General features: G+C 43.4%; 1 long non-coding RNA gene and 1 pseudogene across 1 annotated transcript; one reads left to right on the top strand and one right to left on the bottom strand.

The window, feature by feature from the left end:
• Positions 1-88: 88 nt before the first annotated feature.
• LOC120360533 (uncharacterized) lies at positions 89-27759 on the top strand. Its single transcript, XR_005577007.2, has 2 exons — positions 89-267; positions 27308-27759. It is a non-coding gene; the product is annotated as an uncharacterized LOC120360533 (long non-coding RNA).
• LOC101048718 (large ribosomal subunit protein eL29-like) lies at positions 17211-17687 on the bottom strand (annotated as a pseudogene).
• Positions 27760-27868: the final 109 nt, after the last annotated feature.

Here is a 27868-nt window from a genome sequence, read left to right as displayed (position 1 = left end):
ACACCAGTGAATTGGGTGGAGCCAAGCGAACACTTTGGAGCTGGTAGGCATGGCTCTCCCTCAGCAGAATGTTTAGGCCATGCCTGGCATCAGTAACTCCGGCTGTTTCCCACACTACAGGCCAGCACTGTGGGCTCTCAGTTTATTGGCAAGTGGAAATAAGAGGGAGGGACAAAAGTCCACTGGGAAGCAGACTGGACAGAAAGGAACTCTGAGTCGCTAAACTCTGGCTAATCCCAGGGTATACTTGCCTTTTCTCTTCACCAGGTTAGACTTTTAATTTTGATTTGGTAAATTTGGATTCCCTTCTCAACAGCTCATGTAAAAATGTTATGCTTATGTTTGGGGAGGCTGGGCACAGTGGCTCACACCCGTAATCTCAGCACTTTGAGAGGCTGACGCGAGTGGATCCTTTGAGGTCAGGAGTTCAAGACCAGCCTGGTCAACATGGCAAAACACTGTCTCTACTAAAAATACAAAAATTAGCTAGGTGTGGTGGTGCATGCCTGTAATTCCAGCTACTCAGGAGGCTGAGGCAGGAGAATCAGTTGGACCTGGGAGGTGGAGGTTGCAGTGAGCCCAGATCCTGCCACTGCACTCCAGCCTGAGTTTAGACTCCAACAGAGTCTAAACAGAGGCAACTCAAAAGTTATGTTTATGTATGCTTGGGGAAATTAGGTGCAGAGTTATTAGATTGCAATGATGAAAAGTTCCCTGGGTGATTTTGCTGCGGAATCAGCCTAACCTGGGTAATTCACTTCGGGTAACCTCCTCCTCCTTTACTGTGGTCATCTAAAAGGCAGGGATGGCTAGTATAATTATCCACGTCACAGGGATGCTTAGAGGCTTAATTAACATTCATAACCCACTTTGAAGTATTCAGATGAAGAGACAGTTGATAGAAATGGTGCTGTTCTAAGTTCTACTTACAAACTCTGGCAAGTTACAAAACAAACATTTAAAGTTACTTTGTGGTACTCTACTTCCAAATATACTAGCATGGCAACTCCAAGATTCCCCCTGATTTAGTTAGAATCACTTTCACTCAGACAATTTAAAGGACTTTATTTCTACATTTTGTTCATTTTTAAATTAAAAAAAAATTTTTTTTTCAAGATGGAGTCTTGCTCTGTCTCCCAGGCTGGAGTACAGTGGCACGATATTGGTTCCTTGCAATCTCTGCCTCCCAGGTTCAAGGAATTCTCCCACCTCAGCCTGCCGAGTAGACAGGATTACAGGCATGTGCCACCACATCCAGCTATTTTTTTTTTTTTTTTTTGTATTTTTAGTAGAGACAGGGTTTCACCATGTTGCCCAGGCTGATCTTGACTCCTGACCTCAGTTGATTCGCCCGCCTCGACCTCTCAAAGTGTTGGGATTACAGGCATAAGCCACTGCACCAGGCCATTTTGTTCATTTTTTAAAAGGAAGGTATAAATATGAAGTGATTCATAACAAGTGGCATTTGGGGGAAATGACACTAAACCAATTGGTTTGTTGCTACTGTCAGCAAATAAAGAACCTTTAGCCCGCAACTAAGATGCAAAGCAACTTTCAAGATAGAGAAAAAAATGTGCCAAACTCTGAGATCAAATGTAAGCTTTAAGCCAAACACTATGAATACCATTGGAAACTTTTATTTACTTTTTCCTTTAGAGACAGGGTCTCGCTGTGTTGCTCAGGCTGGAATACAACGATGTGATCATAGCTCACTCCAGGCTTGAATTCCTGGGCTCAGGAGAGCCTCCCAAGTAGTTAGGACTATAGGCACATGCACCACATCTGGCTTTTAAAAATATTTTGGACAGTTGAGGTCTTGCCGTGTTGCCCAGGCTGGCCTCAAACCCCTGCCTTAAGTGGTCCTCCTGCCTCACCCTTCCACAGCACTGGGATTACGAGTATGAGCCACAATGTCTGGAGTAGAAATCTAAGATAAATCCATCCTGCTTCATAATTTGGAGATGGCTTAGGATACTATCTTTTCCATTCCTGAGAAGCAGAAACCCTGAAATATTGTCAATAAAAAACAATCTGGAAGATGGCACCGAGACTCTGTCAAGGATGTGGTCTCTCTTTATGTAGTAATCAATGCATTTGGCTTTGCTTGATTTAAAAAAATTAAAGTCTATGAGCAAACAAAAATGTAGTGGGCTGAATAATGATAATCAAAATGATGGACCAGGTGTGGTGGCTCACGCCTATAATCCCAGCACTTTGGTAGGCCGAGGTGGGCGAATCACCTGAAGTCAGCAGTTTGAGACCAGCCTGGCCAACATGGTGAAACCCCATCTCTACTAAAAATACAAAAATTAGCCAGGTGTAGTGGCACACGCCTCTAGTTACAGCTACTTGGGAAGTTGAGGTAGGAGAATCGTGTGAACTGGGAAGGCAGAGATTGCAGGCAGCTGAGATGGTACCACTGTACTCCAGCCTGGGCTACAGAATGAGACTCCATCTCAAAAAAAAGTGATGCTAATGGTGAAAATAATAATAGCCATCGTGTGTTGAAGGCTTACTAGGTGCTAGACACTGTTCTAAGGGCTTTACATATCTTGACTTATTTGATGCCACCAATAACCCTAGAAGATAGAACCTATTATCCTTATTTTACAAACAAAGAAACTGAGACGTCGAGAAGTTAAGTAACTAACTTCCTTACGGTTATACAGCTTACCAACTAGCAGTGGTTTTCAAAACATTAGTGTACATTACACTTCTCCAGAAAGCTAGTTAAAACTCCTATTTTAGTTCAAGAACAGAAATTCTGATTTAGAAGTGTGGGATGTGGTATAGAAAAATGCATTTTGGCCAGGTGTGGTGGCTCACACCTGTAATCCCAGCACTTTGGGAGGCCAAGGTGGGCGGATCATGAGGTCAGGAGATCGAGACCATCTTGGTCAACATGATGAAACCCTGTCTTTACTAAAAATACAAAAATGAGGCCGGGTGCGGTGGCTCAAGCCTGTAATCCCAGCACTTTGGGAGGCCGAGGTGGGTGGATCACGAGGTCGAGAGATCGAGACCAACCTGATCAACATGGTGAAACCCCGTCTCTACTAAAAATACAAAAAATTAGCTGGGCATGGTGGCACGTGCCTATAATCCCAGCTACTCAGGAGGCTGAGGCAGGAGAATTGCCTGAACCCAGGAGGCGGAGGTTGCGGTGAGCCGAGATCGTGCCATTGCACTCCAGCCTGGGTAACAAGAGCGAAACTCCGTCTCAAAAAAAAAAAAAAAAAAAAAATACAAAAATGGGCATGATGGCGCATGCCTGCATTCCCAGCTGCTTGGGAGGCTGAGGCAGGAGAATCGCTTGAAAAGGAGTTGGAGGTTACAGTGAGCCAAGATTGTGCCACTGTTCTCTGGCCTGGTGACAGAGCGAGACTTTGTCTCAAAAAAAAAAAAAAAAAAAAAAAAGAAGAAGAAGAAGAAATGCATTTTTAAATAAATCCCTAGCAGCCTGGGCAATATAGGGAAACCGTGTCTCCAAAAAAATTAAAAAATTAGGTGAGCATGGTGGCACATGCCTAGTCTCAGCCACTCAGGAGGCTGAGGCAGGAGGATTGCTTGAGCCTGGGAGGCTGAGGCTGCAGTGAGCTGTGATCATGACATTGTACTCCAGCTTGGGAGACAGAGTGAGATACTATCTCCAAAAATAAAAATAAAAATAAGTCTCTGGGACCAGGTATGGTGGCTTATGCCTATAATCCCAGAACTTTGGGAGGCTAAGGTGGGAGGATCACTTGAGGCCAGGAATTTGAGACCAGCCTGGGTAACACAATGAGACCCTGTGTCTGCAAAGTGTTTAAAAATTAGCTGAGTGCAATGGTACAAACCTGTAGTACCAGTCCTTGGGAGGCTGAAGTGGGAGGATTGCTTGAGTCCATGAGTTTGAGGTGGCCGTGAGCTACGATTGTACCACTGTACTCCAGTCTGAGTGATAAAACAAGACTCCTTCTTGAAGAAAAAAAAATAAACAAAAACAAAAATAAAATAAATCCCCAAGGCAAACTAACTGTAGGAGGCCATTAGACCACTCTTTGGGAAGTAGGGGCCTAGACCTGGGAAAAGGAGAGGCTGAGAGTTGAAATTTTTCAGTGTTTCTCCAGCATTGGCCTTTGCTGTCCAGGCAAGTAGCAGTTCATTGGCCTAGCTGGGACTGTATGTCCTTGTAGTGAAAAAAGGCTATCTCAGGTTTCCAACGCTTAAGGAAAATAGCCTTTCAAAACATCCAACTCGATTTGTTCAGCTTTCATATATAATATTTAACCTTCTGACTTTAATTTGGTTTCTTAAATAGATTTTTCCTACCAGGAAGATCATGTGCTGACCAACAGACATGAATTTCAGCCTGGTAGTTGTAATATTCACAGGTAATGAATAAATTGAATTGTATCTTATTAATCAGTCGATTATAACTCTGATTAACGTAAATCGATTCCCCAGAGCCAGCTCTCTTTTAAATAAATGGAGAATGATGAGTTTTATGAACCTGCAATCTTTGGGCCTAGCACACATTGTGACCTCATTTATGCTTTCCTTAGTGTACACCCATCACTAAACTGGAGGCACATTTTGAGACCCAGAATCCTGACACCTCCATGCCTTCAAAAGGGGAAGTTTATCAAGTTTAATAAAACAATTCATAAAACATCACTCACCTGGGTCTTTCTCCTCTACCCGTGACTTTGAAAAGCCTGTGAAAATATCTCTTAGATAATGAGGGGCATGGTGATACATTTTTAACATCTTTGCCATTTTGCTTTTTTCAAATGCCACTTGTGGCTGGCTGAGTGTGGTGGCTCACGCCTGTAACCCCAGCACTTTGGGAGGCGGAGGCTGAGGCAGGCAGATGGTATGAGGCCAGAAGTTCGAGACCAGCCTGGCCAACATGGCGAAATGCCATCTCTACTAAAAATACAAAAATTAGCTGGGTGTGGTGACAGATGCCTGCAATCCATGCTACTTGGGTGGCTGAGGCAGGAGGATCACTTGAACTCAGAAGGCAGAGGTGGCAGTGTGCTGAGGTCATACCATTGCACTCAAGCCTGGGCAACAGAGCAAGACCCTGTCTAAAAAAAAAAAACTTGCTACTCATCTGATTTGGTATGAGGTACAACCTGGTAAATCTGGAAAAATACGCAAATGAGCTTTGCCAGAGACAAAGCTGTGGAGACTAAACCAATCCATATTACACACCTAACTTTCCTCATATATTTTTTTGTAAGGGCAAAAAAAAAAAAAAAAAAAAAAAAGAGGCAAGGTAAAGCAATGACAATTTCCACAGTCTCTGTAAATGAAGAAATTGTCAAAGGTATTTGCCACTGATACATTGCACATCCTGTGCTTTTTTTTTTTTTTTTTTTTTTGAGATGAGGGTCTTGTCTATTGCCCAGATTGGAGCGCAGTGGCATGATCATAATTCACTGCAAACTCGACTGCCTGGGCTCAAGTAATCCTCTTTTCCTGAGTAGCTGTGACCACAGGTGCATGCTAGGCTAATTTTTAAATTTTTTTTAGATACAGAGGTCTCCCCGTATTGCCCAGACTTGTCTCAAACCCTGGCCTCAAGCGATCCTTCTGCCTCAGCCTCCCAAAGTGCTAGAATTATAGGCATGGGACTCCTTGCCCACCAGCCACACTCTGGCCACATTAGCTTTCTTGTTTTTCCCAGGACTCCCCAAGCCTGTTCTTCCTTTTGGGTCTTTGTCTGGGGCCTGGCCCTAGCTGTAATGTTCTTTACCTCTAGATTCCCACGATAGGCTTCTTCTTACCCCTAAGTCTGAGCTAAAATGTTATTCTTCAGAGAGGCCTTCACTGATGATCCATCTAAAGTAATCACTATTACACCATTCAATTTTATTCTTTGCATAACATTTATCCATTGCTGATACTTTTATTATTTGCTGTTTTTTAAATAGTCTGTCTCCTGTCAACTAGAATGTAAGCCCTGGTAGGGCAGGACTCTTTTGTTATACTACATTTCACTATTATATCCACAGTGCCAAAAACTATGCCTATCACAAGGGAGATGCTCTTGTATATATTTGAGGAGGAGGGAGGAAGGGAGGGAGGGAAGGAGAGAGAGAACAAGGAAGGAAGGTGAGAAGAAAGGAAACAAAGGAAGACAGTTGGGGAGGATGTTTCTGATCTGAGGCTGATTGTTGGAGGCATCCAACTGGCTATTATTTTGTTTAACAGCAAAATATTTTTATCCGCCTCCTTTGGAAACAAGAGATCTTGAAGATGTGTCGAGCTGATTACATAAGACTATTTCACAGCGGTTATGAAAACAGATGAGTTATCCTGAGAGGCTTTACTAGATATTTGTCATCATGAGCTCAGTCTTACAAGTTATTACAATAGGAAATCAGGAAAAACTGCTTAAGTGTTTGAATTCAAGTAGCTAAGTCTCAAAATATAATAAAAACAGTTGCACTACAGATTTGCTTTCGAAACAGCTCAAAAATACCGTGTTGGTAGCAAAGGGAGTAACAATAAAATATCTTCCAAAAAACCTGAAAATAGGAAATAAATTTGCCTTCCTGAGAGTTAAACCGGTCGTATACACACAAACACACAAACCCACACACACACATGCATGCACACAAATTTGCACACATGTGGACATGCACAGAATCACACAGAGATTAGGCTAAGCTCACTGAAAGAGTAAACTGAGAGATAACCAGTGTGTACTCGAAGACTTTGGGAGCACCCCTAATTTCAGTGACCTGGGGGTAATCAAGGAAGGCAATCACCAGAATGTCTGTTCATTTAATAGTTGTATGGAGAAAGTCTGGATGAACAGAGAAGGAAGACAGAGAAGCTGTCCGCCTGTAGCCTGGAAAACCTCAGCCTAAGAAGCAAGAAGTGGGTAGCGCACTTTCAAGTACTGTTCAACAGAGAAGGGGCCTCAATCTAAGGATCTGAGCTCTCAGGTCTCTGTGGCAAGTGTATCCTTGGATAAATCATCTACCCACCTCTCCTTACTCAGATTTAATGCCTCGAATGGCTCCCTGTGTGCTCAAGCCTGATGAGAGGAAGCAAAGACTGGTCTGCTGATGTGAAGGCTCACCTGTTAGCTGGCTGCGCTTATGGTTAAAACGGAATGAATTTGAATTCTGGCTATACAGCAGTCTCTGTGAGCTTGGGTTAGCATGAGTTTACCCTTGAGATAAAATGTTGGGCCCATGCTACACAGCAGAGAGTGGACCAGAATTTATACCATAAATGTAGGTTGACTCTGGGAAGACATTGTCACTAAGGGCTGATCTAAGCTCAGTTCCCCTTCAAGTTCACCAGTTGTATGACTGACATGACGTTGAGTGAGGGGAAGACTAAAGGTCAGGAGGGTGACACTAGTGGACTCACCTTCTTCAAGAACTCAAAAGGCCCCAAGGGGTAAAATGTGGATACTCTAGTCCATGGGTCAGCAGACTTTTCTGTAAAGGGCCAGATAACAAACCTGTTAGGCTTGTGGACCACATACAGCCTCTATTACATGTTTGTTAGCTTATTACTGTTGTTGTTGTTTTTGGAGACAGAATCTTGCTCTGTCACCCAGGCCGGAGTGCAGTGGTACAATCTCTGTGCACTTCACCCTCTGCCTCCTGGGTGCAAGGAATCCTCCTGCTTCAGCCTCTGAGTAGCTGAGATTATAGACATGTGCCACCACGCCCAGCTAATTTTTTATATTTGTAGTAGAGATGGGGTTTCACCACGTTGGCCAGGCTCATCTCTAACTCCTGACCTCAAGCGATCCACTTGCCTCGGCCTCCCAAAGTGTTGGGATTACATGCATGAGCCACCATGCCCAGCCTTATTGTTATCATTATTATTGTTATTATAATTATTATTTTGAGACAAAGTCTTTCTCTGTCACCCAGGTTGGAGTGCAGTGGCGTGATCTCAGCTCACTGCAACTTCCACCTCCCGGGTGTAAGCAATTCTCCCGCCTCAGCCTCCAGAGAAGCTGGAACTACAGGTGTGCACCACCACGCCCAGCTAATTTTTGCATTTTTAGTAGAGATTCGTTTTTGCCAAGTTGGTCAGGCTGATCTTGAAGTCCGGGCCTCAAGTAATCTGTCCGCCTTGGCCTCCCAAACTGCTGGGATTACAAGCATGAACCACTGCACCTGGTCTATTATTTATTTTTCAAACAACCCTTTGAAAATAGAAAAGCCATTTTTTTGCTCCTGGTACAAAAATAGGCTCCTGGTCAGATTTGGCCTGAGGGGTGTAGTTCACTGACCCGAGCTCTAGTCCTGAGCTGGCCACTCATTCATGGGGAAACCACAGACGAGCTGCTTCAATTAGTTTATTCATAAACAAACACACAAACAGTACATTCATAATTTGCCTTATTCCTCTCCAGTTAGTGTGCCCACTAACTTCGCCAGTCTGTGAGGCAAGATAATCAAATATGAAAAGTAGATGGGTCACCCTGTAGAAGCTGGGGGCTGAGAATGTGTTGTACCGGCATGGTGGGGGGTGGCCAGCCAAGGAGACCTGTGACCCCAAGAGGGGCTGGACAAGAGCTGCTTAGGAGAACAAGCATTGTCTGGATAAAGTCTCAATAAAAGATGAGACTTCTTAGAGAAAGCTAAGGAGAAAGTGCTCTTGGCCAGGAATCTAAAAGATCTCTGAGGCATTTCCTAAGGGCCTCTCAGTTACACACTTGCCCTTCTGTAAGCTTGTAAATGCCTGGCTCTGTGGGGCCCTATCAGCTCTCTACCATTCATCCAGGTAAAGGAACCTGCCTAGGAGTTTGGAGAACATACCCAAATTGCACCTCAATGGTTGAGCATCACTGGAAACTCGATCATCTGGAACCCAGCTATAGTTTTTTTTTTTTTTTTTTATAAGTTTATAGGCAGTTTAAATATATCATTCCTATTACAGCTTTTCCATTACATATTTCCTTCTTTAAAAAACTTGAATCACTTTAAATTTTTATTCATTTTAACCCAAAATATGCAGATGGGCAGATTCATGTATGACGAAAAGGTAAACCAGGATCACAGAGCAGCCGGAGAGGCCGTGATGGAACTATCAGTGGAATCCTGGGCTCCAGATTCTAACTCCTGTTTTCACTCTTTATTGCAGTGATTCTTGAATGCTACTATGGATAGGAATGGGGACAGGGATGGGGTGCAGAGCTTTGTGTAGTCTGAAAAAGATTTTATCCCTCCTAATTCCCACTAGAAATTCACTGATCTACAATTCATCTGATTTTGCCTTGGCTTTCTTGAAACCTCTTCAAACAAAACAAATAACTGCTTTACAACTCAAGCTGGAGAATGGTTCTACTTATTCAGAAGTGACCAGCAGAAGAACTATAGAGAACAGCGTGATCCCTGAATCAGCAAACCCCATGGGCCTGGATGATTCAAAGCAAGCGGCTGTGGCTGGGATCAGCCTCATTCACTGGCAAGAACCTGCCCAATAAATCGCAAGTTAGAAGCACTTTAAGTCCTCTCTTTTCGAAAATAGAAGAGAGGAGTGTGTCTCCAACTCACTGTGTTCATTTCAAAAGGATCAAAGGCAAGTAAATTTTTTTAGAATCTGAATCTGTGGCAAATTGGCAACTTGAATAAGATAAAATCATTCTCCATTAAAGAAAGGTGGATTGAAGGGGTACCACACTCTCAAAATACCCACAACAATACCTCCCCGCAACAAATAAAATGTAAATGTGAGATTTTAAGTAGGTTAATAACATAAAGAAAACGCTCAGAGGAGCCAGGAAGAGACTCTGGCATCAACATTATAGAAGTACTTTGGCTGGCCAGGTGCGGTGGCTCACACCTGTAATCTCAGCATGTTGAAAGGCAGAGGCAGGCAGTTCATTTGAGCTCAGCCTGGGCAACATAGTGAAAACCCATTTCAATGAAAAATAAAAAAATTAGCTGGTCGTGGTTTTGTGTGTGCCTGTAATTCCAGATACTTGGGAGGCTGAGGCATGAGAATCTCTTGAACCTGGGAGGGGGAGGCTGCAGTGAGATGAGACTATGCTCCTGCACTGCAGCCTGGGCAACAGAGTGACAGCCCTTCCCAACAAACAAACAACAGAAACAACACCAAACAAAGAAGTAACTGTAGCTGCATACAGTGTAGCTATTAAACACCTTATCTGAAATAATATGAGCTCTAGAATCATATACATTTTAGAGTTTGGATCAACCCTAGATAAATTATCCAGGTGAAGAAACTGAATCCATCCCTGCTGTGGACTCAGAATCTAAGGCTGGGCTGGATCAGGAGCCTTGTGCATGCACATAGTGTAGAATGCTCTATCCTGAGCTCCTGGACTGCAGACCGTATTCTTTCTCTTTCAATTCTTTTTTTTTTTTTTTTTGAGACGGAGTTTCACTCTTGTTACCCAGGCTGGAGTGCAATGGCGCGATCTCGGCTCACCGCAACCTCCGCCTCCTGGGCTCAGGCAATTCTCCTGCCTCAGCCTCCTGAGTAGCTGGGATTACAGGCATGCGCCACCACGCCCAGCTAGTTTTTTGTATTTTTAGTAGAGACGAGGTTTCACCATGTTGACCAGGATGGTCTCGATCTCTTGACCTCGTGATCCACCTGCCTCGGCCTCCCAAAGTGCTGGGATTACAGGCTTGAGCCACCGCGCCCGGCCTTTTCTCTTTCAATTCTTAACAGCTAGTAAAGTGTCTGGCACTTAGTAAGTGTTTAGCAATGTGTCATACACCACTGGAAGAAGCAAGAGTGTAAATTACAGGGCAATAGGAGAAAAACTTCAGAGAAAAAATACTCCTCTGATCTTTCAGGGCATGGTAGGGCCAAATTACCCAAAAAAGCAAAAGGGAACTTGACCTCAGTGTGGCTTTTTTTAGGTGAACATCTCAGTCACAGGTAAGCATTTGCCAGACTGCCCAGAGCGATCACTTCCGTCATGGCTATTAATAACACAGCTGGCTTATTTTGTCTTATTGGAGTATTAGAATGAGTTCACTTCAATTAAGTTCCCTGCTTTAATTACAGCAGAGATAAAAAATAGGTAGGCAAGTGACTTTCATTCAAGTATTTCAGATATGTTTCACTTTTGAAGTCTGAAGTATGAAGGGTAGATTAAAAACAGCATCTTATTTGAAGTTAAAAGTACAGATTATCTCATCATGAAAAAGATTAAATCATAATTCTATCTACCTTCTGATTAAAATGGCCTGTCAGATTTTAGTGGCTGCTGGGAAACAATCATATCTTTTCTGCATCTAAATTGTTTGATTATTTTTTCTGAAAAGACAAAAAAATACCATGAACCCTTAATTTCCATAGCACAAAGAAACGTGCCTCTGATATTTATAAACCAGCCACAGGACAAAAGGAAACAATATGGAATTAAATATTGCATTCGCTTAAGAAATATTTTCTTTCAGGGTTACATAAATATCTTTGTGCTTTTCCATTTTCTTTTTGAAACAGAGTAACCTTATGACATTTCAAAGTGAAATAGCTACACACACAATTTTTATAGAGAGGCTGGGATGACTTTTTTTAGAACAAGTATAATTAACCACACACAGCATATTATTCATTGTCCTATGACCTTTGTTATTTAATTTCATATTCTGAAAATGTTTGCTTCTAAATTTAGTCAGGAAAATGAGGAAATGTTACGGTTGCTTTGCTGGCTGTATATTACAGTGAAGTATACCCAGAATGGTATTCAAATGTGGATGTTAAAAAATATCCATTGTTTGCCTGCTTTGGCATGTGAAAGGTTTAACAAAAGCATAGCAATCTGGATTTATCAGAGAGACCCCCAGCCAAGGTCTTGACAAATTCTAAGTAACTAAAGTATGGTGCCTGGTGGGGTCAAGGAGAGGAGCACACCCACTGGAGTAGGGCACAAAAGCCAGTGGCTGTGGATGTCCCTAAAAAGTCTCCCTCCCCCAGGCCTCCCCAGCTCCCACTGCTGTCCCTCTTATTCCATTGCCACCAGGGACCATGATATGGCTGTGTGGCTGGACTAAATCAGGGGTTACACATAAATGTATATTTTTAAAGTTATACAATATCGGCTGGGCTTGGTGGTTCACGTCTGTAATCCCAGAACTTTGGGAGGCTGAGTTGGGCAGATCACAAGGTCAGGAGTTCAAGATCAGACTGATCAACATGGTGAAACCCCATCTCTACTACAAAATACAAAAATTAGCTGGGCATGGTGGCTTGTGTCTGAATCCCAGCTACTTGGGAGGCTGAGGTAGGAGAATTGCTTGAACCGAGACCAGGGAGGCGGAGGTTGCAGTGAGACGAGATCATGCCACTGCATTCCAGCCTGGGCTACAGAGCAAGACTCCATCTTAAAAAAAAAAAAAAAAGTTATGCAATATCTTCCACTAAAACAAAAATATAAACAAAACCCCTCTATTACACAGTAGGTGAAAGAGAGCTGCTGTGGTTGATCTGTGGTTTGGGGGTGGGGGTCAGAAGCACCTCAGTGGAACCTAGGAATATATGAAACGAAATTTTGGAATCTCCACTCCAATGTGCCTGCCACTAGAAGTTGGGTCACTTTCCTTACTCTAATGCAAGGCCATTGCCTAGGTCAGAGCCACATATATGGGAGGGCAGGTTGTGCCCTGAGCCAGGTGCCCAACCAACAGGGCCACTAGGGATAAAAATCCAGCCCTGGCTTCTCTTGCTGGGCCTGGCTCCCTGGCCCAGGGTTGATTCTGCAGGGAGGAAAGCGCCTTCTTTTCATTATGTCTGCCTGGAGGGGATGTGGTTTTTTTTTTTTTTTGGTTACGGAGTCTTGCTCTGTCACCCAGGCTGGAGTGCAGTGATATGATCTCAGCTCACTGCAACCTCCACCTTCCGGGTTCAAGTGATTCTCCTGCCTCAACCTCCCGAGTAGCTGAGATTACAGGCATGCACCACCACACCCAGCCAACAGGGTTTCACCAGGCTGGTTTCAAACTCCTGACCTCAAGTGATCCTCCTGTCTCTGCCTCCCAAAGTGCTGGGATTACAGGCGTGGGCCACGGCACGAGCCGGAAACCAAAACATTTTAAACAAAATGTGTTCTATACTTCAATCTTGACAAATCCATAACATTATTAAAAACATTTGCAAAGCTATGGTGTTGATAAAGTATCATGAAAGATAGCAAAAAAGATGACTGATTTTTAGTTATTATTGCACATGTTTGGAGGAGCTAGTGACATTTTGTATGATTAATAAAAGACATTATTTATGTCTTTATTTATGTATGCCATCACATCTATTTTATTTTCTCCATTTCAGAAAAACTACTATGTTGTTACAATAAAGATTTTCATGTAATTTGTATTCAATTGATAGCAATAATGTAGTAAGTTAAAAATGAAGGTAATTGTGTTTAAAATTTGAGTATATTTTCATCAAAATGTAAGTTAAAGTAATTGTAAATTTAAAAATCGTAATTACTTTGTATGCCTTCAAGAAAAGTATTGTTTTAAAATATTTATAATATCTATTAAAATAGGAAGGCAAAATAAAAAATAATTTATGAACACCAACCTTTTAAATAAAAATCATTTAAATCAAGCTGAACTTTTTTTTAAGAAGTCTCTCACTATATTGCCCAGGCTGGCCTTGAATTCCTGGCCTCAAGCTATCCTCTCACCTAGGCCTCCCAAAGTGCTGGGATTATAGGCATGAGCCACCAGCCTGGGCAATACGGTGAAACCCGTTCTCTACAAAAAAATGCAAAAATTAGTCTGGCATGGTGGCTCATGCCTGTAATCCCAGCTGCTTGGGAGGCTGAGGTGGGAGGATGGTTGAGACTGGGACGTGGAGGTTGTAGTGAGCTGAGATTGCGCCACTGTACCCCAGCCTGGACGACGGAGCCAGATCTTGTATTAGAAAAAACAAAAAAAAGTAGTAAGAATGTCCTCAGTCATAACGCACGATGTGCAACCATTGCAAATGCCACTTAATTCCCAAGTACCTCTAGAACTCGGAGTTGGAAAACAGAGAAGCTGGAAAAGGGCTCCTCAGCATTCCTAGCCAATGATACTTAATTACGCAAGAATCGATTGCATTCACATTCTCTGAGAAGAGGAATTTGACAACTTAATTAATTTGTCCTTTCTTAACTAAGAGTTTCTGCCACTCAAATCTTTCCAAAGCCATTTTTTTCCCTAATGTCAGCAGCAACACAACCCAAAAAGCTTTTTGTTTTGAAGACATAGAACAAGAGAGATGCAGAAGTGTTTCTGTGAATCCTGACTGATGTTATCTCCAGAAGAAATGTTTAGGGTCATGGGTTGCTCTGGACCAGCATGGAGGGCCAGATCCCGGGGCCAGAGGCACCCCCATGTCTTTTAATCAACTTTGTGTGTGTTTGTTAAATGTGGAATACAAGTCAGAGGTCTCTGTTGTCCGGGTGCTACAGTTTAGGAGAAATCATTCTTTTAAAAAAAACTCTGTGTCAGAATTCAGGCACAGATATTTACATGGTAGAATGCCCACCTTAATTCTCGAATTACAAACTGAACTTGTGCTGAAATTTTGCTTCTCGTTTTGTTGTGAGAGTAGTTCTTTTTCTTTCTCTCCTCCTCCCTTTTCCCACCTTTGATTCATGCCACCATGATTCTAAACTGGTTTGGGGTGGGCATGATGGCTCATGCCTGTAATCTCAGCACTTTGGGAGGCCGAGGCAGGCAGATTACTTGAGGTCGGAAGTTCGAGACCAGCCTGGTCAACATGGTAAAACCCATCTCTACTAAAAATACCAAAGTTAGCCAGGTGTGGTGGTGAGAATCTGTAATCCCAGTTGCTCTGGAGGCTAAGGCAGGAGAATTGCTTGAGCCTGGGAGGTGGGGGTTGCAGTGAGCTGAGACAGCACCACTGCACTCCAGCCTGGGTGACAGAGTCAGATTCTGTCTCAAAAAAGTAAATAAATAAAATAAACTGGTTTGGGATCAATCAGTCAGTTTGTGTTCTGACCTTCGTCCCAGTACTCTCCTTTTGCGGGGTGGAGGGCGTAACAGTTTTTTGTGACGTAATCCACATACCATACACTTTACCCATTTTAAGTATACACATCAATTTTTTTGTGTATTCATGGAGTTGTGCAGTCATCACCACTATCAACTTTAGAACATTTTCATCATTGCAAAAGGAAACCCTGTCAGTCACTCTCCCCTTCCCCTCAAACTCTCTCCCTCGCCGCTGCCTTAGGTGACCACAAATCTACTTTCTGTCTCTCTAAATTTACCTTTTCTGGACATTTCATATAATTGGCATACAATATGTGGTCTTTTGTGACTGTCTTCTTTCACTTATACTGTCTTCAGGGTTCTACCATGTTGTAGCATGTATTGGTACTTCATTTCTTTTTATTGCTGTATAATATGCCACTGTATGGATAAACATTTTGTCTATTCATTTATCAGTTGATGGACATTTGAATTATTTCCATTTTTGGCTAATATAACTAATGCTAATATGAAAATTCATATACTTTTTTTGTGGACATATGTTTTCATTTCTCTCTATACATAAGAGTGAAATCACTCAGTGATACGATAACTCCATATTTAACTAACTTATTCTTTCTTTTTTTTTTTCTTTCTTTTCTTTCTTTGTTTTTTGAGACAGAATCCTGCTTTGTTGCTCAGGCTAGAGTGCAGTGGTGCGATCATGACTCACTGCAGCCTCAAGCACCCTGGTTTAAGCTATCCTCCCACCTCAGTCTCCCAAGTAGCTGAGACTACAGGCATGTGCCACTATAACCAGCTAAGTTTTTAAATTCTGTTTAGAGGTGGAGTCTTGCCTTGTTGCCCAAGCTGGTCTTGAACTCCTGGGCTCAAACAATCCTCCCGCCTCAGCCTCCCAAAGTGCTGGGAGGTATTTAACTTTTTGAGGAATTGCCAGATTATTTTTCAAACTGGTTATACCATTTTGCATTCCTGCCAGCCAGGTATGAGGGTTCTGCTTTCTCCATATCCTCACCAACACTTTTTGTTATCTGTCTTCTTTATGATAGCCATCCTGGTAAGTGGGAAGTGGTATTTCATTGTGGTTTTGATTTGCATTACTCTGATGGCTAGTGATGTTGATAGTTCTTCTTCTTAACTAGCTATTTCCGAAGCAAGAGAAAGAATGACAATGTTTGTGAACATGTTCCTTCAAAACTGTGCTCATGCTCTTTAGATATAGGTTAAATCATAGAATGTAAGCATTAGAAGGGACCAAGGGACCTGAGACCCAGGTCAGGTACCTGCTTTTTTTTTTTTTTGAGACAGAGTTTCGCTCTTGTTACCCAGGCTGGAGTGCAATGGCGCAATCTCGGCTCACCGCAACCTCCACCTCTTGGGTTCAGGCAATTCTCCTGCCTCAGCCTGCTGAGTAGCTGGGATCACAGGTACACGCCACCATGCCCAGCTAATTTTTTGTATTTTTAGTAGAGACGGGGTTTCACCATGTTGACCAGCATGGTCTCGATCTCTTGACCTCATGATCCACCCGCCTCAGCCTCCCAAAGTGCTGGGATTACAGGCATGAGCCACCGCGCCCGGTAGTTACCTGCTTTATAGCATAGCTCACCTGCAGTGCTGGGTGTCAACTATTTCCACTTGTCAGAAAGTTCTGATCTTTAGTGAGTGTTATTTTTGTTTTTTGAGATGGAGTCTTGCTCTTGTCGTCCAGGCTGGAGTGGAGTGGTGTGATATCAGTTCACTGCAACCTTTGCCTCCTGGGTTCAAGCGATTCTCCTGCCTCAACCTCCCATGTAGCTGGGATTACAGACACCCGTTTCCATGCCAAGGTAATTTTTGTATTTTTAGTAGAGACTGGTTTTCACCATGTTGGCCAGGCTGTTTCTGAACTTTTGACCTCAGGTGATCCGCCTGCCTTGGCCTCCCAAAGGTCTGGGATTACGGGCATGAGCCACTGTGTCCAGCTGAGTTTTTTCCTGTTTTTGTTTTTAATATGGAATCTTTTTCTGAAACTTTTTCCCAGAAATTTTTAGTCACTAAGCCAAGCTTTGCTCTATGAAGCAAGGCAAAGCTATCTTTTCAACCTCAGCGTGCTTCTTCTTCACTCGGCTAGATCTACAGATTATATATATATATAAAATTTTTTTTTCTCCCTCAGATTTATTTGTACAAATAGCACAGGAGGACCCAGCCCCATGCAGATGGCAGCCCCGGGGGGGAGTCGCACCAGTCCTTCTGTCCTCACGTTGGCAGAGATATCTACTCTGAAGCCTTTGTAGGGGTCTGGGCACCTTTGGGAGACTGAGCTGGAACTGAAGCTGGAGCTGCAGCCTGGGCCTTGTTTTGATCCTTGGCCTTGGCCTTGACCTTTGGCCGGCAGAGCCTGAGCCCCTTGGCAATGCGAGCACGAGCACGCTTCCCAAGCTTGGGGTGGGCAATGTAGGCAAGTCAATCCAGCTTTCAGCTGACACCCCGCTTTGGGATCTTGGGCTTAACCTCCTTGGGCTTTCCGACGGCCCTGATGGCCTCGACGCGTGCACGCATGGCCTTGGCGTTGCTGGCCTGCGTCTTCTTTAGGCCCTTCCTCCTGTGCTTCTTGGCAAAGCACGTGTTCCTCAGGAACTTGGGGTCCACCCCCTTAAGAGATTCTTATCTTTGTGATCGGGGTTTCTTGATACCCTTTCTGTGCCATTTTCGAGACTGGTTGTGTGTGGTGTGGTTCTTGGACTTGGCCATGTCTGCACCGAAGCCGTGGTTCCCTACAGATATATTTTTAAGGATAGTTTTGGGCTGGGCGCGGTAGCTCACACCTATAATCCCAATATTTTGGGAGGCCAAGGCAGGTGGATCACTTGAGGTTAGGAGTTCAAGACCAGCATGATCAACATGGCGAAATCCCCTCTCTACTAAAAAAAAATACAAAAATTAGCTGGGCATGGTGGTGGGTGCCTGCAATTCCAGCTACTAGGGAGGCTGAGGCAGGAGAATCACTTAAACAGGGGAGGGGGAGGTTGCAGAGAGTGACATCACACCATTGCACTCCAGCCTGGATGATACAGCAAGATCCTGTCTCAAAAAAAAGACAGCAGCTTTGGCAGCCCACTAAGTTGTGGCCTTTTTCTTTTCCTTTGGCGTTAATGAGCCCAGCCCGAGGCTGCTCTGCAGATCTGGCCACACTTACCAGGTTGTAGCTGGGATTCACCTGGAAAGCCGTAGATCAGAAGGTTCCAGAACAAAGTCTGGGGGAAGGAGGCTTAAGTAACTTGAAGAAACATACTCTGAAACTTCCTGCATGTTTTTAACAGTCACTCTATTTCGTTTGAAATTTCAAATCATTTTAAACAAGGGTATGTGGCTTTTATGTTTATTGTAAAGGAACAATTTATTTTTATTTTTATTTTTTTGCAATAGAGTCTCACTCTGTTCCCCAGATGGAGTGCAGTGTTGTGATCTCAGCTCACTGAAACTTCTTCTCCCAGGTTTAAGCAATTCTCTTGCCTCAGCCTCCCAAGTAGCTGGGAATACAGGCATGAGCCACCATGCCCAGCTAATTTTTGAATTTTTTTTTTTTTTTTTTTTTTTTTTTTGGTAGACACGGGGGTTTTGGGCTATGTTGGCCAGGCTGGTCTTGAACTCTTGACCTCAAGTGATCCTTCTGCCTCAACCTGCCAAAGTGCTGGGATTGCAGGCATGAACTACTGCACCTGGCCAGGAACAAATATTTTTAAAAATGTTGAGAATCTAGTTTGTAAAAACAGGGCTCTGCCCTCCTGCTTACTGTATACAAAATATACATTTAGGTCATTTCACTCAACCTGGTATACTTCGAAAAGGCGCCTGCTATTGTTTCATGCACATGCTACTGCATAAGTGTGCGTCTCTGTCTGCGTGTTATTATCAGTCCATTCATCCCCCACTCTTCCTTAAACTTGGCCTTGCCTCTCTGAGTTACTGGTCCCCAGTTCCCACTCTTTACACCTCTAAAGAAAGAGAAGAGCCGGGCGCGGTGGCTCAAGCCTGTAATCCCAGTACTTTGGGAGGCCGAGGCGGGTGGATCACAAGGTCAAGAGATCGAGACCATCCTGGTCAACATGGTGAAACCCCGTCTCTACTAAGAATACAAAAAATTAGCTGGGCATGGTGGCGCATGCCTGTAATCCCAGCTACTCAGGAGGCTGAGGCAGGAGAATTGCCTGAACCCAGGAGGTGGAGGTTGCGGTGAGCCGAGATCGTGCCATTGCACTCCAGCTTGGGTAACAAGAGCGAAACTCCTTCTCAAAAAAAAAAAAAAAAAAAAAAAAATAGAAAGAGAAGATTCTCTCTCCTGCTTCTACTCAGACCCTGGAACCCAACCATGAACTTTGTCCCTTTGTTCTCTCAAACCTTCCTCCATCTGGTGGATCCAGAGGAATCTTTCCTTTGTTGTGGACAAAATTACTTTCACCCTAAGCTAATTTCTCTCTCTCTCTCTCTCTCTCTCTCTCTCTCTCTCTCTTTGAGACACAGTTTCACTCTGTCACCCAGGCTGGAGTGCAGTGGTGCGATCTCGGTTTACTGCAACCTCCACCTCCTAGTTCAAGTGATTCTCCTGCCTCAGTCTCCCGAGTAGCTGGGATTACAGGCACGTATCACCAGGTCTAGCTAATTGTATTTTTGATAGAGATGGAGTTTCACCATGTTGGCCAGGCTGGTACTGAACTCCTGACTTCAAGTGATTCGCCCGCCTTGGCCTCCCAAAGTGCTGGGATTCTATCAGGCATGAGCTACTGCGCCCAGCCATAATTTCTCTTACTTTGTATTCCTGACCCCCCATCCTTCCTCATCCAAACTGATGCTTTTCCCTTGAAGGCACCATGCCTCATTCCTTCCTGTCCCTGGAATGTACCGGGTAGATGCTCCTCCTTTTTGCTGGGCTGGTCTCTCTGGTTGGAACACTCTTGCAGCTGTTCTCCCCTAGGCTCACTCCTCTTCTTGACTCAGATCCCAGCTCAGCTATCACTTCCTTTGAGAGGCCTTCCCCAGTGGCCCTCAGACAAAGCTCAGTGACAGCTGGGATTTCTGTCTGTTTCATTCATGGTAGTATTCTCGGCATCTAGAACAGTGTCAGTGCATGGCAGGTACTTGATGAATCCTTGATGAATTACTATGCTAAAGGAGCTTCTGTGAAAAGTACTAGGTTGCATAATTTCTGCCATCTTGAGTGAAGCCAGAGAAGAACTGAGAAATGAATAAAGAAAGGAGAAGCAAACAAGAGGGGAAAAGACGTTGCCGCAGGGCAAAGGACAAAAGTGGGTAGCTGGAGAGCGAGCAGGGGACAGGGTTTACAGCCTGTTCTCTACTTTCCCTGACGTGGAAAATGCTTTCCGCTATGATTAAAGCAAAAACCAGGCTTAACTTGAAGTAAAGGACATCAAAAAGAAAAAAAATAGAGAGAGAAAAGAGGGCAATCCCCCCATCCTTCTAGCTTCCGCTTCCAGTTTTCATCAACAAAATAAAAATTGGTTAGAGACGTGTCAATTCCCGCTGCACCCGAGAAAATTGCTTAGTTAAAAAGATCAGCATCATGAGAACCAAAATCAACGGGCACAGTTTTATCCAAAAGAAAGAAAAAAAAGCAGTCCCTTCTAAATTGCACATTATTCTGCTGGACTAGGTATCAAAGGGGAAAGAAAAAGAAAAAAAAAAGTGCACATTATTTCCTAAAACTTTTTGGCTACTCTGGAAGATGTTTTGTTCACAACTGAGGGAATTACCTGCCATGGTAGAGACTGACAACATGTAAAGGACTCTCCCAGCTCAGCCTGTTGTGTAACCATTCTTGATTTCTTTTGTCAAACTGGATCTTCTGCTTCCCTTGCCAACTGAAAATCAAATGGATGCGTTAAGTCATAGCACTGCTATGAAACAGTTTCCACACTTGTTTTTCTTTCTCCTTTCTCACCTCCTGTTTATTACACGTAACAAGTCAGATTGTAATTATGAAAGTGAGAAACTAAGGCAGCTTGCTAGCATGCTGAGGCTGAGCACGCTGCTGGTATTGTTTAGATCTTTTGGTGACAGCCAAAGGGTATTAGTCACATGATTGTTTGGGATGTGCAATCATCCGAGGCTAAAATGACATCACCACAGTGCATTACACTGGAGCTTAGCAAATCTACACTGCAGGATTTGCCAAGGAAAATCAAACTGGTAGCTTTCTAAGCTCCTCCCATCCCCCCATGTGATTAGTAATATTTTTCTAGGGACTTTTAGGCTGAAGAGGAAGCTTGTCCAGTTCTTCTTTCTGATATGTGTAAATGTCACTGAAATTAAGGCTTCATGCATGTGAAATCATTACCAGTAAAAATGTTTTTTTCTTTCTCAGTGCTTTTATCCAATGCTTTAGACCTCTGAACATGCTGTGCTTCCTTACCTTTCTGGCTTTTGGTGTGTTGTTTCCTCTGTCTGGCATGCTCTTCTCCCTGGTCCCTCCCCTCTGCCCTTTGTCTATCTGGTGAACTCTTACTCATCTTTTAAGATGATTTCAAAAGACTTCTCTGTGAGTTTTCCTTTAGCTCCTCCTTTTCTGATTGAGACAGTAACTTCCTTCTGTCTTCCATCATTCATTATAAGAGTATATATCTCACTGTTATAACCTTTATCACATTATACATTATTTCCATATGGAAGTTTTATGGGGGCAGAAACTATGTCTCCACATCCTTGTTTCACTAGCATTCGGCACAATGTTGGCAAATAGTAAACCCTCAACATATGTTTCTTCTTGTCTATCTTCCTCAATTATTTATCCTCATCACCATGTATCTTTCAATTTGAAACATAAAGTTTTATCAATTTTGGGATTACATACTTTGAAGATATGTTATTAAGGACACATAAATTTAGAGTTGTTATAACTCTCCAATGAAATTTTTATCAAATGTAGTAACTCATTTCATCCCTGAAAATGCTTTTTGTCTTAAAGTCTTTTGTCTCATATTAATACAAACCACATTAGCTTTTTTGAAGGGGTGGATATTTGCCAGATATACTTTAGTTTTACTTTTATTCTTATTTTCTTTCAGAGTCTTGTTCTGTTACCCAGGCTGGAGAGCAGCGGCATTTGGCTCACTGCAGCCTTGAACTCCTTGGGCTCAAACACTCCTTTTGCCTCAGGTTCCCAAGTAGCTGGGACCATGGGTGCATGCCGCTATGACCAGCTAATTAAAAAAAATCATTATTATTATTATTACCCTTTTTCAGGCAGGGTCTTGCTCTGTCACCCAGGCTGGAGTGCAGTGTGCCGTCACAGTTCACTGAAGCCTTAAACTCCTGGGCTCAAGCAGGTCTCCCGTCTCAGCCTCCCCAGTAGCTGGGACACATACCACCACACCTGGCTAACTTTTGTATTTTTTGTAGAGATGGGGTCTTACTGTGCTGCCAGGACTAGTCTTCAACTCCCAGCACCACAAAGTACTGGGATTACAGATGTGAGCCACTGTGCCCAGCCTCTACTTTTTATATACTTATGCTTTCTGTGATTCTGGATCCTTACAGTTTAGCAAGTCTCTTATAAAAAGTATTTATCTGGATTTCTAATTCTTAAAACTCGAACTCTTTTCGTACTTTTAAAGGCCTATTTGATCCGTTTGCATTTATTATGATTACTGAAATTTGGATTCATTTCTATAACCTTATTTTGTGCTTCCTATCTGTACTGGTTTTTCTATCTTCTTCCTCTCCTACTTTTTATATTGTTGTAACAAACTGAAACTTTGTGATTCTTCATTTTTCATAAATGAGTTTGATGTGCTACTCATATGGGAAGATTGATCTAGCAGGCTTCTGTCTTTCCGTTTCTTAAAAGTTCCTTCTTTTAATTAGGAAAGTGAAAGGATTCCAGAGAATATTTATGACTATGTATTGCATCATTGAGAAAGAAAAACACTGTAGTCCCAGCACTTTGGGAGGTTGAGGCGGATCCATTGCTTGAGGCCAGGAGTTCAAGACCAGTGTGGCCAAGATGGCAAAACCCCATCTCTACTAAATAAAAAAAAAAAAAAAAAAAAAAAAAAAGAAAGAAAGAAAGAAAGAAAGAAAGAAAAGAAAAAGACACTGGGTATGCACGGTGGTTCATGCATGTAATCCCAGCACTTTGGGAGGCCGAGGCGGGTGGATCACGAGGTCGAGAGATCGAGACCATCCTGGTCAACATGGTGAAACCCCGTCTCTACTAAAAATACAAAAAACTAGCTGGGCATGGTGGCGCGTGCCTGTAATCCCAGCTACTCAGGAGGCTGAGGCAGGAGAATTGCCTGAGCCCAGGAGGCGGAGGTTGTGGTGAGCTGAGATCGCGCCATTGCACTCCAGCCTGGGTAACAAGAGCGAAACTCCGTCTCAAAAAAAAAAAAAAAAAAAAAAATACAAAAAATGAGCTGGGTGTAGTGGTGGGTGCCTGTAATCCCAGCTACCTGGGAGGCTGAGGCAGGAGAATCGCTTGAACCCAGGAGGCAGAGTTTGCAGTAAGCTGAGATCATGCCACTGCACTCCAGCCCGGGTGACACAGAGTGGGACGGTTGAAAGAAAGGAAGAAAGGAAGGAAGGATCGAGGGAGGGAGGGAGGGAAGGAAGAGAGAAAGAAAGAAAGAAAGAAAGAAGGAAAAATAGCTAAGGGAAGACTTGGGAAAAAATTTTACTTTTTAACAATTCTCATTAGAGACTGGGGCAATTCATCAGCCAAGTAGCTCATTCTCAAAATGATGAGTCAACATGGTGTGCAATGTTGGTTACAGAATAATGAGATATGTGTAATATGTCTGCTCCCAGTGTGAAGACTGCACCTAAGGGAAGCTCCTTCCGTGCTCAGTGAGCCTGTACTGCTGTGTGCTGCATGACTTCATGGGGAAACTCCATGACTTGCCTCTGTTCAACTTACCGTAAAACTCTCAAGTCTTTTTTTTGAGACAGAGTTTTGCTTGTCACCCAGACTGGAGTGTAATGGCAGGATCTCAGCTCACTGCAACCTCTGCCTCCTGGGTTCAAGCAATTCTCCTGCCTCAGCCTCCCGAGTAGCTGGGATTACAGGTGCTCGCCAGCACACCTAGCTAATTTTTGTATTTTTAATAGAGATGGGGTTTCACCATGTTGGCCAGGCTGGTCTTGAACTCCTAATCTCAGGTGATCCACCCACCTCAGTCTCCCAAAGTGCTGGGATTACAGTGTTAGCCACCACACCTGGCCAACAGACTGGCTTTCGAATCCTGGTTTTTTTCATGTATTCGCTGTAAGGCAAGTTACGTAATCATGCTAAACCTCAATTTCCTTATATTCTAAGTGAAGCTAAGTCTAACCATAGAGTTTTTATGAGAATTTAATAAATTAAAACATATAAAGCCTTTGGCCTAAAGTTAGAACTAAAAAAAAAAAAAAGTAGCTATTACAATGATGTATTTAAAATGGATAAGAAGCTCCCTGAAGGAGTTCCTTCTGCAACTCCCCGTTTCTCAGCACAGAGTGGTGCACATACGATGGAGTTTTGGGGTGGAGCTGGGCTAGATGGGTATCGATCTTTCCACTTCAAGATTTAACAAGCTGAGTATGGTGGAAATCTCTTTGGAGTTTTAAGATGTTTTGAGGCGGTCAGGAGTGTGACTTGTACCCGCACGTGTGTCATCCTGAACCAACAGATATCAGGGTGTCTCTGGATCATCGCTGCAGTGATTGTGTTGCAAGCCTGTTCCTTCTGCAGACATGACTTCCTTGATAAGGCTGACATGATCTTACAGCCTCAAGTTCTGATCTCTTCTCCAAACCCAGCTAGAAAGTTATGAGGTAGCAGAGTGCTGCTAATCTCACTCTCAAGAATCGCTCCTTCCCCAGGTAGGGGAAACCCTGTCCTGGGTGCTGAGTTAGAATTAGGAATATATTAGGTTGGTGCAAAAGTAATTGCGGTTTTGTAATGGCAAGAACTTCGATTACCTTTGCACTAACGTAATATATTTTTTTCTATTATGAACATGATTATTTGTAGGTGATAAGTACTGTCAGACTCACTACTTTTAATAACGGGTAAAGGTTGGGCACAGTGGCTCACATCTGGAATCCCAGAACTTTGGGAGACTGAAGGGGGAGAATTCCTCGAGTCCAGGAGTTCAAGACCAGCCTGGGCAACATAGCGAGACTCTGTCTCTAAAAATAAGAAATTAAAAAAATAAATGAATAAATAATGGGTAAAATAAGACCATTAGGACATAGCCTGAGATCCTAGCCTCTTTAAGTAACGTGATTTCCTATGGGAAATGTGTTATCAGTTCCAAATAATTGATTTACAGGTAAAACATCAAAACATAAGACGTTGGAAAAAAGGGCTGCAATCCTTCACATCTTCAATATAGGAAGAGGGAAAAAGTCCGCAGAGCAAAGTGTCGAAACAGTTGGGCACTGCATTTTTCTACATTCGAGGTAATCAGAACAACAGTTGAGCAATTTGTTGCAAAGAGCAACCCTGGCTTCTTAGTGATCACAGAGACAGAGACATTGAGTGAGGTTGGGGTCCATAGCCACCCCAGGCCCTTGCTATGTCTGGATGCCTCCTTATTCCTTGGATACTCCTCCTTGAGAAGAGAAGGCCACCTTCCTGCCCAGGACTCTGGAAGCTTCTGAGTACTGCCTAGAGGGGCTCTGTGCCTACACTCCCTCACCTTAAATCAACCTGGCTATAAGCAGCTCTCCAAATTTTCTTTGCCAAATCCCTCTCTAACTTCTTGTCACCCTCATTTCTTGTGTCCGACTGCTGTGGGCATGGATCACTCATCAGTCAGTCAGAAAACAGGTAGATGCTAAGAGTCCACTGTTGCTCAGGATTCCTCTAGGCTCTGCGAGTACAGAAAAGAAAGAAAATCTCTGCTCTCTTTTCTTTTTTTTTTTTTTTTTTGAGTTGGAGTCTCGCTCTGTTGCCAGGCGCCAGGCTGGAATGCAATGGCATGATCTCGGCTCACTGCAACCTCCGCCTCCTGGGTTCAAGCAATTCTCCTTCCTCAGCCTCTGAGTAGCTGGAACTATAGGCACACGCCACCACGCCCAGCTAATTTTTGTATTTTTAATAGAGACGGGGTTTCACCATGTTGGCCAGGATGGTCTTGATCTCTTGACCTTGTGATCCACCTGCGTTGGACTCCCAAAGTGCTGGGATTACAGGCTTGAGCCACCATGCCCAGCCAAATCTCTGCTCTCAAAAGAATTTATAAACTAGTTTGGGAAGCAGTGTATGCTAGTTCAAACACAAGATTCAAGTCACCCCAGCCCTGACCAGAATCTCAGGTCTACCATTTCCTAGCTGTGTATTCTGAGTCTCAGTTTTTTCATTTGTAAAATGGGGATGATAAAAGTGCTATCTCAGAGGACTGGTATGAGGCTTGTGTTGTAAGATAAAGTATTTAGCAGAGCCTGTACATAGTAAGTGCTCAATAAATGTTAGCTGTTGTTATGGTCATCATTCAGCAAGTCCCAGATGGAGTATCAACTAGTCTAGGCTGTGCAGGAACCTAATAACACCCTCCTCGGTCTTCTCAGACCTGGGGGAGGAGGTACTGCTTTGTGGGCCACAAAAAGATACAGAGATGGACTGGTTCCCCCCAAGAAGGGCTTTGGGGATGCACCAAAGTGCTGTTCTTGATGCCCTGGTGAAGGCAGTCTGCCTGTCTTGGCTCAGTTCAGCACCAGTCACCTTGTTAGGCTTGGAAACCAAACAATGGGAATTTCCCCTGCCTTTGAAGAATTTGCCAGCTAGGTGGGGGTTCAGGATATGCACACAAGATGTAGCTTTAACATAATGAGGAAGAAGCGTATTAATTAACAAGAACAGCTGGGCACAGTGGTCTGTAATCCCAGCACTTTGGAGGCTGAGGAGAGCTGATCACCTGAGGTCAGGAGTTTGAGACCAGCCTGGCCAACATGGTGAAACCCCTGTCTCTATTTTTTAAAAAATACAAAAATCAGCTGGGTGTGATGGCAGACACCTGTAATCCCAGCTACTCAGGAGGCTGATGCAGGAGAATCGCTTGAACCTGGGAGGTGGAGGTTGCAGTGAGCTGAGATCATGCCATTGCACTTCAGCCTGGGTGACAGAGCAAGACTGTTTCCAAAAGAAAGAAAAAGAAAGAAGAAAAAAGTGACATGGTAAAAGCTTGATATGCCTATGATAAATGTTTAGGGCAAGAAATATTTGTTGATACATGCGCATTCTGGACTTCTGGGTAAAATATTCTGACGGTGTTAATACCGCCGGTAGCTCTATGGCAGTAACAGCAGAAAGGCTCTTTTCTCACCAACCTTCCCACTTCCGTCCCTTTGTTCCCTGTGTCTGTTTCTCTTCCCAGACAGACCGCGGCCTGGACCAGTTGGTGAAACATAATTCTGAATCCTGCCCACAGCCTTTGGTGGTGTTGGATGAAAGGCCAGAGCCTTGGGAGCCCTGAGTTTGATTTCAAGTTTTAAGGCCAGCACCAGTGGAGTGATGAATGGTGAAAGCTGTCCCCTTAAAGGAGCACAATTGCCTTTGGGTGACTGCTAACTCCGGGCTTTTGCTGAGGACAGTGTTTACTTTGTGAGCTTAATGACAGGGCTGGCTTTCTGGGAGTGTTGCAATGAAACAGACTCAGACAGAGGCCATCATGGACCTCCTCCCTAGCAAGGCCATTATGGCTGGCACCTCAAGAGCAGTTCCATTGAACTTGGGATTTGGGTGTGAGACACAGTTTCATCAGAAGAATTTAAACCAAAGTCTACATTTGCCCTCTGGATAAATGTGTGTGTTCAGCAGCAACCACAACTGCTTGCCTCATTCTCTTAGTTAATTATGTGACTGTGAGAAGAAAAGCAAAAGCAAAACTGAGAAGCATAGCTATGAAGCTATTTTAGTATGAAACATTCTTGTGGAA

The sequence above is a fragment of the Saimiri boliviensis genome, chromosome 1 (genome assembly GCF_048565385.1).
Source record: "Saimiri boliviensis isolate mSaiBol1 chromosome 1, mSaiBol1.pri, whole genome shotgun sequence".
NCBI lineage: Eukaryota > Metazoa > Chordata > Mammalia > Primates > Cebidae > Saimiri > Saimiri boliviensis.
Note: the sequence above shows the minus strand (reverse complement) of the source record. Positions and strands in the feature narration are given on the sequence as shown.